The sequence below is a fragment of the Grammomys surdaster genome, unplaced genomic scaffold (assembly GCF_004785775.1).
Source record: "Grammomys surdaster isolate TR1022 unplaced genomic scaffold, NIH_TR_1.0 100, whole genome shotgun sequence".
NCBI classification, from domain to species: Eukaryota; Metazoa; Chordata; class Mammalia; order Rodentia; family Muridae; genus Grammomys; species Grammomys surdaster.
In genome coordinates this window covers 16,769,345-16,783,922 of record NW_021604579.1, presented here as the reverse complement: position 1 = coordinate 16,783,922, position 14,578 = coordinate 16,769,345, and the positions used below count along the sequence as shown (strand labels likewise).

Here is a 14,578-nt window from a genome sequence, read left to right as displayed (position 1 = left end):
TTTATTTTTGAAATGGGGTTTTGATATGTAGTTCTGTCTGTGTTTAAACTCTTTATATAGACCAGGCTGGCTTCAATCTTGGAGATCTCCTTACATCTGTCTCCTAGATGCTGGGATAAAAGGTATGTAGGAGCTATCCAGACTTCGTGGCCTCCAGACATGATTTCATTTCTCTATCGGGCATGCTGGGATGGTCATCTCTAAAACCATCTTCTGACAAACAACCAAGGCTCATCTCCTTCCTAAAAGTAGTTTTTAGTTTATTTGAGCAACAGTTGTCTGTAGCCCAAGTAAGCACCACTATTAGTAGCCAATGATGATTTTGAACTTGTGATCCTCTGAATTCTTGCATAGCAGGCATGTTCCATCACATCTATGTCATGGAGTACAGAAGAGTTAGCCCAAGGTTTGTCATTCTAGATGAACTCTCTCTCTCAATTCATAGACATCTCCAAACCCCTTTTTGAGATTAATGGATGCAATCCATGCTCCTGCCTCAACCTTCCTAATAGCTAAAACAGTAGATCACAAAGCACCCAGCTTGGCTCTTTATTCCAGAACAAATTTTCAGAATTATGGAAAGTTTTTCCTCACGGTTTACTGGTAGCTTTTATGTCAACTTGATTCAAGCTAGAGTCATCAGAGAGAAGGAATGCTCAATTGAGAAAATGAGATACACCTGTAAGGCATATTCCTGGTGATGAGTGGGGATGGCTGAGTCCAATGTGGGTCAGGATACTCCTAGGCTGGTGGTTGTTTTCTATTAAGAAAACAGACTCAATAAGCCATGAGAGAGAAAACCAGTAATTGGCATTGCTCAGTGTGCTCTGCATCAGCTTCTGCCTCCAGGTTCAAGTCATTTGGATTTCCTGTCCTGGCTTCCTTTACTGATGTACTATGATGTGCAAATGTATGCCAAATAAAGCATTTCCTCTCCTGCTTGCTTTTGATCATAGTGTTTCCTTGCAGCAAGTGAAATCAGAAGGCAAAGTCCTGTGAGGCATTCTTTGAGGAGATTTTGTGTACATGTCTATAATTAGGACCACTCTGAATTATGTGGATCACATACAAATAAAATTCAGCCATGCCCATTGCCTTACAACAATAATGCTACCAGGATGGTACTGAGGCAGAAGGATTTCTCAGAGTAGGAGTATGAAACTAAGCTTAGCTATGAAGAGAGACTCTTTCCCAAAACAAAATTAAATCCAAAACTGAGTACATAAGAAGAAACTATAATAACATAACCTCATTGTATGGAAATTATGAAATAAATAAAATTTTCATTTGCTGGTGGCACAAAACTTTAATTCGTAGATTTGGGAGGGAGAGGCAAGCAGAACAATGGCCAGGGCTTCACAGAGAAACCATGCCTCCCCAAACCAAAACAAAAACCAAACTTTTTTTGATTAGTTGTGAACTGAGAGCATATTCTTTTTTTTTTTAATTTTTAAATAATTTATTTTTTCTCAAATCGTAATTCATTCACACAGGGGTTATAAAGACAGAAAGGAAGGATGTGGGGAAGGGAATAATACTGGAGTGTGGGTGTTCAGGGAGAATACAGATATCTTTCAGAACCGGGTATCGGCTGGGTGAAGGTTCAGGGGACAAGTCACTATGACTCTGCCTATGACTCACTTGTCCTTATCTAAGTTGGTATTGTCTGCCAAAGCTACCTATTTAAAAGGTCTTTGACTACTCAGGCTTGTAAATTTCCACAAAAGCTGCCAGTTTACAATAACTTATAGCCATCTGTTTCATTGTTTTTCCACTGAGACCCAAGACTTGGTATTAGTATACATGTATGACAGACCGATTGCTCATTTTAGGCCTATGGCTGATTTTAGGTCTTCAGTGTGTAAGCCGGGCTGCCCCTGACATCTCCTCCCTTCTCTAAGTATAGAAGGGCTGTGGCAATTCTAATCTTGCAAAGGTGGGGTTAGAGGCCTGACCTCCAGTACATGAAGAGGACCTTGTAATGGCTCCAGTCCCCCTGTTGTTGTCCAGTGAGGCATGAGGGCCATACCCATCCTGATGGCTTTTTCCTGGAGAGGGGATACTTTTGACATTAACCCCTTTCCAGACAGGCTTGTCCCTCAGGGAACCCAGAGAGATATTTTTATCTTTTATTGATATTCGCTTGCAGTGCTTAGCCTCGCAGCCTAGGCAAGAATTCAGATCGACAGTCAGAGGGCGTTCTGGGTGGTCCCTCTCTGCTTGGTCTGCTTCATCCTGATAAGCCCTTAGAAACAGTGATCACAGAGTGTTCACGTAATTGGGTTTAATGCCTTGCTTTTTCTTTCACTCTTTGTGTTTATTGTCTTGCTTATTCCTTCACTATTTGCATCTATTGTATTGCTAGACTCTCAACCTTGAACTGACCTTAATTTGTGCATGTAGATAAAATGGTATAAAACCATAAAGGAGAAGGGGCGATGGAATAGGGGGTTCTAGGATGGGGCAATGGGGAAAGGGGTTGACATCTGTATTGTAAATAAATAAAATATCCAACAAAAAATTAAAAAATGAAAGAAAGAAACTAAATATAAAAACCAGTAAATGCATACCCTACACCCCCCAAAAAATTACTGATCAGAGGGAGGAACCAGGAAAGGGAATTTGACCTAGAAGGCTCTCAAAGGAGATGGCTTGTGGTTGAATTTTTATCTGGTCTCTGTGCCCTTAGGCCCCATCTCAAATTAAGTAGAATTTATTGGTGTAGGAGCAGCTTGATTTGTGGAGGAGGAGGGGTCAAATTCTATCCTCCAAAGTATTCAGATCTAGTCTTGTAGTACTGCAGCAGCCAAATTTAAAACCATTCTGAGGCTTACCTCTAAGATAGAGCATGTTTTCTATGTAGCAAAGATCTTTCTTTTCTTTCATTTTTTAATTTCACTTTTTTTAAATTAATTCCTTGGGGGCAGGTTTTCATGTAGCTAGCTAAATGCATTAGTCAAAATTCTTTAGGAGAACAGAACTTATTGTATGAATATATTAAAGAGGGGTTTTATTACAATAGCTTACAGGCTGTAGTCTAGCTAATCCAACAATGACTGCCTGTGAATGAAAAGTCCAAGAATCCAGTAGTTGTACAGACCATGAACTGGATGTCTCAGCTTGTCTTCTATATGCAGGAATTTCTGAGAAATAGACCCCAATGCCAGTGAAGGAATGGGTTTGCTAGTGAGAGCAAAAATAACTGGACAACGATATAGTGAAATTTCTTCTTCCTTGTCATTTATACAGGGTGCCAGAAGACAGTGTGACCAGTAAAAGGGATAGTCTTCTCACCTCTACAATCCAGATTAAACCAAGTTCCAATTAAAATGCTTTAATTAAGAATAAAAGATACCAGATGGTGGTGTCACAGGCCTTTAATCTCAGCAATTGGGAGACAGAGGCAGGTGGTTCTCTTAGGAGGTCTAGGCCAGTCTGGTGTACAAAGTAAGTTCTAGGGCTACATACAGACAATTTCTCTCTCAAAAAAATCAAAACATCAACAGGAACCAAAACAACAGTAAAATCAAGCAAAAACATGTCCCTTTCCTAAAAATGAATAAGAAAGAGAAAAAAAAAAAAACCTCAAACCAAAGTATCCCACACAGATTTTTCCATCAAAGTGGCTTCCAGTTCATTATAGATATATTTGAATTGACAACCAAGAATAACCTTCACATTAAGTAACTAGGTTAACCTTGAACCTCTCTGCCTACCCCTCTACAGTTGCGAAATGTCAGGCATGTATTACTGTGACAAATATTGTGAGGTTCTGATATTTAACCCATGGCTAGACAAGCACTGTAGCAACTAAGGTATAACTTACAACTTTTGTATGAGCAAGAAGAGTTTGGGATGCTGCTATCTAAAAATATGTGGACTTACACTGATTATATTACTCATTATCTACTTGTATAAAAAAAAACCTATCTGTCCTCTTGCATCTGACTGCAAAGCCTCATCATACTTAAGTGTTGAAATATGCTTAGGTAGGCCAAATAACTTCCTTTCTTTCCTTTTGAGATTACAATTTAATTACATTCTTCTTTTTTTTTACCTCTTTACAAACCCTACCCCAAAACCTTCTTTGCTCTTCAAGTTCATGGCCTCTTTTTAACTAGTCATTATTACATGCATATGTGTTCACATGTATATGTGTGTATATACATATATATACACACACACACACACACATATATATGAAAACACACACACACAGTCTGTTTAGTCTGTATGAAGTTACTCATATCATGGATATCTGAATCAAAATGGCCCCCATAGACTCATAGAGGGTGGCATTATTGGAGACATGACCTTTTTGGAGTTGGTGTGGTCCTGTTGTATCAAGTGTGTGAATTCAGAGGGTTTCAGAATCCCAAGCCATGTCTAGTTGCTCACTCTCTCCTCAGACTGTTGTGGATTCAGATGTAGAAATCCTAGCTTCTTTTCCAGTACCATGTCTGCCTGCATGCCACCATGCTTCCTGCCACAACAACAATGGACTAAAACCTCTGAAACTGTAAGCCAGCCACAATTTATTGTTTTCCTTTATAAGAGTTGCCTTGGTCCTGGTGTCTCTTCACATTAACAACACCCCAACTAAGAGATACATGTGTGGTTTCAGGACTTACAATTTAGAAAAATCTACAAGCACTAGTGCACAAAACAAGCATAACCTCTAACAACAACTTGCAAATATCTGCACTTATACCCACAGGTGATTATAGACCTTAATTTATAGAAGAGAAAACACGTCTTGGCAACAGGCAGAGACATTGGCAGAAAACCACAACCATAAAGATGTAGAACTGTGGACATAAGTCGCAAAGGGTACATCTGCATAACATACATGGAACATTGCTAAAGATGTAGAGACAATTGTCCCTCTAGAGAATCAATGAGTGTGCTGTGAGATTGCATCTCATAGTAGTTTGAAAAGATAAAAGTTTCACAAACACAATTGCACTTATATGAGCAGAAAATGGACAACACCAGTGAATCTGGCAAACTAGACAGAGAAAATGCCATAGGGTCTCAGCCCTACACAAAGAACCATAGGCAACTGAAAAGTAAAGAAGAGGACAGGTTCTTTTCCCTAGGGAAGACAACCAACTGGTTTTCCAGTACTAAACAGTACTTTTTAACTGTGCATATATATTTTAGAATATTTAGATGTGTTTATTTTAATGTAAGTGTATGTTTCAGCAGCATGCACTTATATGTATCACATAACAGTTCAGAAATAAACAGGACCCCATGGAAGGAGAGTTACGGAGAGCTAGATGGGTGAGAGTCTTCAGGTTGGTACCAGAAAATAATCCTAAGTGGTGTAAAAGTATTCCAATCACTCTAATCTGCTGGCCCATCTCTCCTGACCCTACAGTGACCTACTTGAAGTAGGGTACCACCTGAGGGCCGGGTACTCACTATGCTGGAAATAAAGGATGAGTTTACTCTATAGGCTGGCATCAACTGGACAGCACAGTTGTGTGTGTCTGTGTGTGTGTGTGTGTGTGTGTGTGTGTGTGTGTGTCTGTGTGTCTGTCTGTGTATGTGTTTATGTGTGTCAGTGCTGTGAGCTGTTGAGGCAGGGCTACCAGGCTGAAGAAACAGTCTTAACCTGAAGCAGAACACAGAGACAATGAACCAGAATATGCAGGAGAATGAATCTCCTCCATAGGGTACTTCTTTGCTGAACTAACTACATTGTCTTAAAGAACTCTTTCCATATATGGAGATTAAGGATCACAAGTGTGCTCAAGGCATGAGAAGCCTGCTTATCCTTTCTCTACACTTCTGTGAATGAATAGTAGAGGGTTCAGCCCTCACAGGGGATGGATACAGTATGTATTCTACTTGTGCTGAATAAACTGTGTTGTTGGACCACACTTTCACAGAGAAAACTATGTAACGTTTTTGAAGAGAAAGAAGATGCCTCATGGTCATAGTAAGTCTTATGATAGCCCATCTTTGAGCAATGATGAAACTGTAAATTGCAAAAAGTCCCCCACTGTAGGGTGCTCCGCGCGCTCGGTCACAGGACCAGGCGGCGACAGAGCGGAGGTCTTGGATGGCAGGTGTACAGAGCCAACCGCGGAGAAAAAGGCTTCTCATCCCCTGTCCTGTGAGCTGGCATGCAGCAGCAAGAGACACAGGACACAAGCCGCGGGGCTAACTAGAGTACAGAGAGCGCCGGGGCAGATGAACAACTTCTCTCTCTCCCTCTGCCCTCGGACAGGGGTGCGCGCGAGCCTTGACTTACTTGAACGAAGAGTCCAGAATTTAAGAGACATGGGACGATTTAAAATATGTTGATTTATTAACAGATGACGGGCTTAGATGGTGAATGATGAAACGCTCTCCTGAAACATGTTGGAAGGTGTCTTGCTTATATATTGGAAACGGAGGAGAAGGGCGGGGCCAGGGAAATCTTGAGGCAGAGATTTGTTTTCTCTGCCCTCTCTCTGGGCTCTGGGGAGTGTGGCCAAATTACAGTCCCACACCCCACCTTCTTTTTAAAGAATGTGTTCACTTTCAGGGTCTTGTGTAGGAATGCCACTGTGCTCTCAATCATTTCACATTCCAAGGATGGTTCTGTAAACAAGGTTGTTTTCAAGAGCCATTCACAATTAGTTTGATATTTCTTTGCACATAATCCATCAAAGAGTCAAACATTGGAAGTAAAGAGTAAAAGGCATTGTTACAATCGACTTTAACACAATTTGCTACCATCATGGCTTAGATTATAATCTCCTTGAACATACATCATGAGGTCATAAGATACCATGATTTTAAACCTAAGACTGAGGTTAGTGACTCAGTAATACACAAAAGAAAAGAAGAACATTCAGTTTATAGATTGGCCATATATTTACAACATGGGGAAGCCACTGGTGATCTTGTCCTGATGGAGGCACATTAAGAAAAGCAGTACTGTCTTTCTGATTCCACAAGTCACCTGATGTAATTATCCTATTGTTCTTCATGTCAAGTCACCCCTATGATCTCAATCCACTGAACACCATGTTGATTCCAATGCATCTGAAGCCATGAAGCCTGAGACTCTGTGATGAATGTACTTTCTTAGATTTCATTTCCTGTCATCCAGAATCACCCTCCTCCTTCCTGTCAACAAAGGCAAAATCTAGTCTTCATGTCTTAGTTGAAATACATCCAACAACAAGGGCAGGGAGCTGTGTTGAAGATGATTGTTTTGGGATGCCTTTGGGCCATGAGCATATTCATGAGATCAGGACACAGTTAGGAAAAGTCTCTTCATCACAAAAAAAAAAAAAAAAAAAAAACCAACCCTCAGGTCATCATATCACTCTAGAAGGGCGGGCTCTGGCTCTACAGTCAACCCTCTGAAATTGGCCATGCAATGCAGAAGTTTCTTCAATAGAGAACTGGAGAATTCATTGCCATAGAAACTGATTCTGGTGAGCTGGCAACATTGACTCAGGGCAGGCAAGAGAACTTTGAGCTGAGAGTCCTTCAACCTGCAGTGCTCTAACTGCAGGATCTGTAAAGTTCCAGATACATTCTCTAGGAGTATTCAGAGACTCTTGAAACATGACTTAGAAAACACTACACCACTGAAATGCAGGTGTTTCAGTTGATAGAGGCTCTGAAACTCTGACATGTGTTGCAAATCTGACTTTGAGAGATGGCAGAAAGTCATAGACAAGGACTCCAAGGGGCTCTTCAGGCATCTAGAGAAAGAACAAGAAATTGATTCTGGCTCACTGAGCTGGAGGAAACTAGCAAGATTGACACTGACACAGAGAAGCCACATACGTAGAGTCAAGCTGTTTATTTTGAAGGTCCACCCTGGGGAAACATCATGTTAGTGTCTCCTCATAGCATTGTCTACTGAGGCATATTACTCTCAGGTGGGATGAGCTCAGACAATATATCTGCATCTCTCCATCCTCACTCTGTCAGAGAACTAGAGCTTGCCTCATCATGCCAAGAGAGCATACCTAGAAAGAATTATCATAGCTAGGCTCTGACAACATTTGTTCTGTGTTCTGCAGAATTTATCCTTGTCCCTGCTATCTCCTCAGTCTCTATACCTGATTTCAGTGTTTCACCCTTGTCATTGATGACCTCCACTCCAATGTCACAGATTTCTCATCTACTTAGTCCCAACTTCTGTCCAAACTATCCTTTCCTTTTAGGGAGAATTAAAAACTGACTGACTCCAAAAGAGGAATAAATGAGTTCCTGCTCACATATAGGAACAGGTGTGGAGCCTCTCCAGCACAGTTCTCTCTGCTCTGTCCTGGTTGCTTCTGTTATCTTTATCTGAATCCCAAAGTGTAATATGCAAAGCACACTTGATGCATCTGATCCACAGAATGGACATGCTTGCAAGGCAGCTCTCTCAATATCCCCTATGCCAGTGCATACACCACTAAAGGAGTGAAAATTAAAGCAAGTGAGCTTGGTTGAGAAGCAAACAGTCCATACTTTGATACTGTAATGAGTTTGTCATTGTAATATCTTCTGTGACTGGCATACCTCAGGTGCCCACTAATGCTCTAAGTAAAGGGAAAGGTTTTCTGCCATAGCAAAACCAGCTCATCATCCTTCCTTACCTGAACAACTCTTTCATGTTGTCATAAGAAAAGTAGGCACCATTCATGTGGAGATGCTGGTGATGGTTGAGTTCAGAGAACTGAGAAAGGAATTTGGCAGCACACTTCTTTACATCTGTCATTGTATCTACAACATTAAATTCGAAGTCGATTTGATTTAGATTGAATTTGAGAAGATGTCACATCTGTCCAAGGAAAGGTGTAAAGAAACCTAGGAAGGACAGGACCTGCTTTGTGTGTATTTTCAATTCTTGAATATAGTTTGGCTGGAAAATATTCAAGACCTCTTTTATAATCTCCAGTGGAAAGTCAAAAACTTTCATCTTCAGACAGAGTAGCTGAAAAGAGTCTGTTTTTCTGGGCCCACTGGAGCAAGCATTTTTGGTGTTTGTTTAGAGAGAAGAGGTTCAGGTCAGTGACCACCTGTAAAGGCTGCCTCAGTGCATAACTAGGAAGGCTCTCAGGAACTTGCTTCTTGCTCAATGTATCTGTAGAGAAGACTTCACCCTCTCTTCCAGCCCATACATCCCAGAAATCCTGGTGAACATCTCTCAGATTCAACACTTGAAGATTTCCTCTTCTGTGATGGAGACATAATTTCAGTCTACATTTTGGCAATCCCTATATCTCACAAAATTCAGGAATCGGAAGGCCAGAGCCCATTCTCTGGCAATAATGTAGAACTCAGTCTGCACAATTATCCAATATTATGATCTTTCAGCTTTTTCTTTTTAATTCCATGGGGGCAGGTTTTCATGTAGCATAGCTAAATGTATTAGTCAAGATTCTTTAGAAGAACAGAACTTATAAAAAGAATATATAAAAGGGGGGATTTACTAGCATATCTTACAGGCTGTGGTCTACTTAATTGAACAATGGCTGCCTGTGAATGGAAGGTTCAGGATCTCAGTAGTTGTTCAGTCCATGAACTGGATGTTTCAGCTAGTCTTTTATATGTAGGAATCTCTGAGAAGTAGACTCTAATAGCAATGAAGGATTGGAGTTGCTTGTAAGAGCAAAAGTAAGCAGACAAAGGTATAATGAACTTTCTTCCTCCATGTCATTTATACATGGTGCCAGAAGAAAGTATGGCCAGTAGAAGGTGTGTCTTCACAACTCTAAGATCCAGAATAATCTGAGTTTCCATTTAAAATGCTTTAATTAAGAAAAACGATACCGGGGTGAGGTCCAGGCTTACTGGGCATGCATACATGCCTGCCTCCACATGTGCTTCCCTAGCCTGCTCATGCTGGCTTCCACAGCCTGTAATTCCACCCAAAGCCCTGTGCAGAGCCGTGGCCAACAAATCCTTGCCACCCTCAGCATCAGGAGGACGATCCTGCACAGGACAGTGGTCCCCAAGGGCTGCTTCTGGCCAGACTTGAGTTTGAAGAAATTAAAAACCCGAATTTATTGCAATATGTTAGAAGTTAAAGGAACCTGATCTTGTCAGAGAAAGAATTTGTCTAACTTAGGAGAAAGATTCTTGTGTGGATGGAATCCTGAGGCATCAGTCTGTGGTAACTTGCTCCATTACATCCAGCTGATCCAAAACCAAACATGGCTCCGAGTGTCAAGTAATCCACTATAGCACCTCCTATGCTGACTAAGAAATAGAGAAAGTGAAAGAAAAGGGCTGGGGCAAGAAATATACCCTTGAGTGGAATGCCTCCAATGGAAGTCTCCCCTAGCTAGACTACAGCAGTTTCCACTACTTCTTGATGGACCAATTAGTTATGAGCCCATTGATAGATTTTTCTTGTTGTACGGTAACCTACCAAAAACTCTGCCTCTGAATATCGCTACATTGAGGACCAAGTCTTCAAACTTTTGGGGACACTTCAATCCAAACTATAGTGCTTTGTTAATTTTAGAATCATTTTGTTGAATTTATAGATCTTGATTATTTAGGTCTCTTATTTTTTAATTAGAGTTTTATGGTTTCCCTCACATTGATTTTGTATAGACTTTATTAACCTTATGTGTATCTATTCCATTTTAGATGCTAACATAACTATCTATACATATGGAATTTATCTATGTCTCTCTCTCTACACACACACACATATATACATACATACATATATACATATACATATATATATATATATATATATATATATATATAATCCTTTTTCTTTTTTTTAAAGACAGGGTCTCATTATGTATTCCTGGCTTGACTGGAGCTTACTACATAGGGCCAGGGTGGATGCAAACTCACAAAAATCAAGAATTAAAGGCATGTACACCACATCCTGCTTAATTGTATTTTTTAAAAATTGCAGTCTATTTCTAGGCATACAACAAACAATTGGTTTTTGTGCCTTAAACTTGTCTCCTGTATCCTTGTTATATTGTTTATTTGAACTCATAATCTCTCCTGAGTCTTTGGTGATTTCAATAGAAATAATTGAATAATTTTAAACAAAGGCATTTTTGTTTCTTCTCAATCCAAACAAATTTCATTTACTCTTTTTTGTTTTATTGCATTATTCTGGAATTCTGTATGATGTCAGTGTGTGGTAAAGGATAATCCTCATACCATGTTTCTACCCTCTCATCAATAAATATGATATTAGCCATAGGAAAAAAAAGAAAAAAGATATCAAGGGTCTTAAAGGCACAGACCTTTAATCTCAGTAATTAAGAGTCACGTTCAGGTAGATCTCGTATGAGTTCCAGGCCAGCCTGTTGGACAGAGTAAGTTCCAGTGGAGCGAGGGATACACACAGAGTGACTCTGTCTCAAGCAATCAAAACAGCATCAACAACAACAACAACAAAATCCAAATTAAACAAAAACATGTTCCCCTCCAAAAAAAGAATAATAAGAAAAAGAAAAAGAAAGAAACCTCAAGCCAAAATATTACACACAGATAATGTCCAGCAAGTTGGCTTCTAGTTAATTTAAATACATGTATTTGAATTGACAACCAAGAATAACTTTCACATTAAGTAACTAGGATAATCTTGAACCTCTCTGGTCCTCTGCCTCTCCCTCTACAGTAGTGAGACTTGAGGTATGCACTCTTGTGCCCAGTATTGTGTGGTTCTGATATTTAACCCATGGCTCTGCAATGTTAGACAAGCAGTGTAGCAACTAAGGTACATCCTACAACTTTTGTAGGAGAAAGAAGAGCTTGGAATGCTGTTATATAAAAATGCATGAACTTATACAGAGTGTATTAACCTCCCCATGTATGTAAAAAATGATCTGTCCTGCTGAAACTGACTCTGAAGCCCTCATCATCCTTAGGTCCAATAACTTAATTTGTTTTCTATTTCAGATTAAAATTTAAATGCATACTTTTTTCTTTACCACGTTACAAACTGTCCCCCAAACCCTGCAATGCTCTCCAAGTGTATAGCCTCTTTTTAGCTAATTATTATTGCATGCATATGTGCTTTATGTAAACTCTAGAGAATCGGTGAATGCACCGTGAGATTGCATTTACTTGTATTGTGAAAAGCTATAGAGAAAGATTGAAAAACACAACTGAACATATAGACTGAATATAATTTATTCAGTCTGTATGAAGCTACTCGTATCATGGATGCCTGAATGAAAATGACCCCCATAGACTCATAGGGGGTGGAAGTATTGAAGACATGGCCTTTTTGGAATAGGTGTGGCCCTGTTGCATGAGAGTGTGTCTTCAGAGTGGGCTTTAAGGTTTCAGAAACTCAAGCCAGACCTAGTGGCTAACTCTCTCTTCAGGCTGCCTGTGGATCTAGTTGTAGAAATCTCAACTCCTTCTCCAGTACCATGTCTGCCTGCATGCCACCATGAATTCTGCCATGGCAACAATGGACTAAAACTCTGAAACTGTAAGCCAGCCCAAATTAATTGTTTTCCTTTATAAGAGTTGCCTTCATCCTGGTGTTTCTCCACTCAATAAAACCCCAACAAAGCGATACATGTGTGTTTTCAGGGGTGACAATTTAGGAGATTTTACAAGCACTCCCATAGTAAACAAGCACAATCCCTAACAATAATCTGTTGGGTTGTAGAAAAGCATCTTGAGTTGGCATGGCATGGAACCCTGAGACTGCAGGTGTTTGGTCACGCCCCCAGAACCCAGGGCCCTGATCTCATCTCCATTTAACCTGTACCATCAGTCACATAAGACACAGGAAAGGGCATGACTAACAGGTCTCTGCCTCGAGATTTACATATTAATGAGTTATCTAAAGGCTGGGGGGCATAGCTAATTAGTTTATCCCCTCCCTAGTCCCTCCTCTTTCCTACTCTCCATATAAGAGTGCTCCTCCTGGCATTGGGGGGGGGGGGCACATTCACATCCAGATCCAACTACCATCATAGACAATAAAACTTTCATCTCTTAGACTCCACGTGTCTTCTGGGCCTGGAACTTTCTCATGTATGTGGGAACCCACCCACAGGAAAGTCTCCAGGACTCCTGTACCCTGTCCCTGCGGGCCACCTCTGTCTCTACACTGGCGCCTAATGTGCAGCACAGACACCCACGGACTTCAAGAACGGGCTGCAGCCAAAACTTCCACCTCCTGAACTTCCAATGGGGCATGATGCCAGAGCTCTCCCTGTACCCTCTCAGAACAAGCTGTGTGCTCCCCGCTTCCATTCTGCCGGGCATCCTGAGACCCCGAGAATGGAGGCCAATATCGGCATGCGGGTTTGTCATAGCATAATGCTGCGCGCCCCCACAATCTCCATCCTGCTGCGTGTCCACTTCCCATGGCTTTTGGGGCCCAGAATGGAGAGTCTCACCAAAGAGCCCTGTGCCCACCCCCACTGAAACTAGGCTGAGTTCGTTCCCTGCTCAAGTATGAGTTCACTGCCTCAGCTTGGCATGTTGTAAGACAAACACAACCAACTTTTCTGCACTCACTTCTGCTCCGCTGTTGTGCTCCCTGCCTCCCTGAGACATCTGTCCCAGACAGGAGACATATACAACTCCATGCCCATGCTCCCTCGGTGCTGGGGTCCATCATTATTCCCCTGCTAGTGGTGGACAACACATGCAGAGCCAGCTCCAGGAGCGCTGTCCACTGGTGCCTGCAAAAACCATAACATCTCTTTCTGTCCACACCCCCTCCCCCTTTCTCTCTCATGTTCCTGGCTAACATCTTTTCTCTAATTTTTAGCTACAGTCTAACTCTTGCCTAGCTCAAGAAGCCTAGGTCTCTCTCTTTCCACGTGTTCTCCAGCTCAAGGACAAGATGGTAGAGACTCCGTAAACTCCACTCTTTACCCCTCCCCCAAGAATCACTTTCGCACTCTACCAGCCAGCATAGGCTTTTCCCCTCCCCCTCTGTCATCCATAACAAGTTAGTTCAGCCGCTTGCCTAAAACAGTGCTTATAAATTTTCCTTTCCATTTTGAGACAGTTTTCTTTCTTGCAACTAAAAATGCCAGGCTGGGCCTGCAAAAACTGTGCGCTGCCTTCCAGCTTCTCCCAAGAACTACAGGCTGCACATCAGCTTCCACATGTCTCTGTCCCTGTGGCTCAGTTTTCCACAGCCTTTCACTTCTAACTTTCCTAACAAGCCCCTTTGTTTCTTGCTTTAAACTTTTCTTCAAAGTTGGCCTTCCTTCTTCTCTACATTTAAATTTTACAGGCTAAGAAAAAAGAACGGGGAATACAGGGGCCCTCTCTGCTTAAACACCACATGGCAGAGCAAGCACTTCTTTTCCCACTGTTCTTAAATCTACCATTAATGTTTTTCTCCCAAACAGGAATATGTACAACAAAGTTCATGCCTCTCAACCACAAATTTTCTTGCTTTTATTTAAATGCTGACTTTTTTTCCTAACAAGAACTTCTAAAACAACAATGTTCGTGATTTTCAACCAAAATTTTTTTCGCCTTTTGTTTTAATAGTTCCTTTTCTCTCTAATACTCATGATATATGTCCAACACTTTCTTCAACTTTTTAAAATTTCTTCAAGATTCAAAAGCTATCTAATTTACTTCCACAGGTTAAATCAACATGCTG

General features: G+C 41.0%; 1 pseudogene; it reads right to left on the bottom strand.

Annotated features, from left to right (window-relative positions):
* Positions 1-7,158: 7,158 nt before the first annotated feature.
* LOC114637616 lies at positions 7,159-13,203 on the bottom strand (annotated as a pseudogene).
* Positions 13,204-14,578: the final 1,375 nt, after the last annotated feature.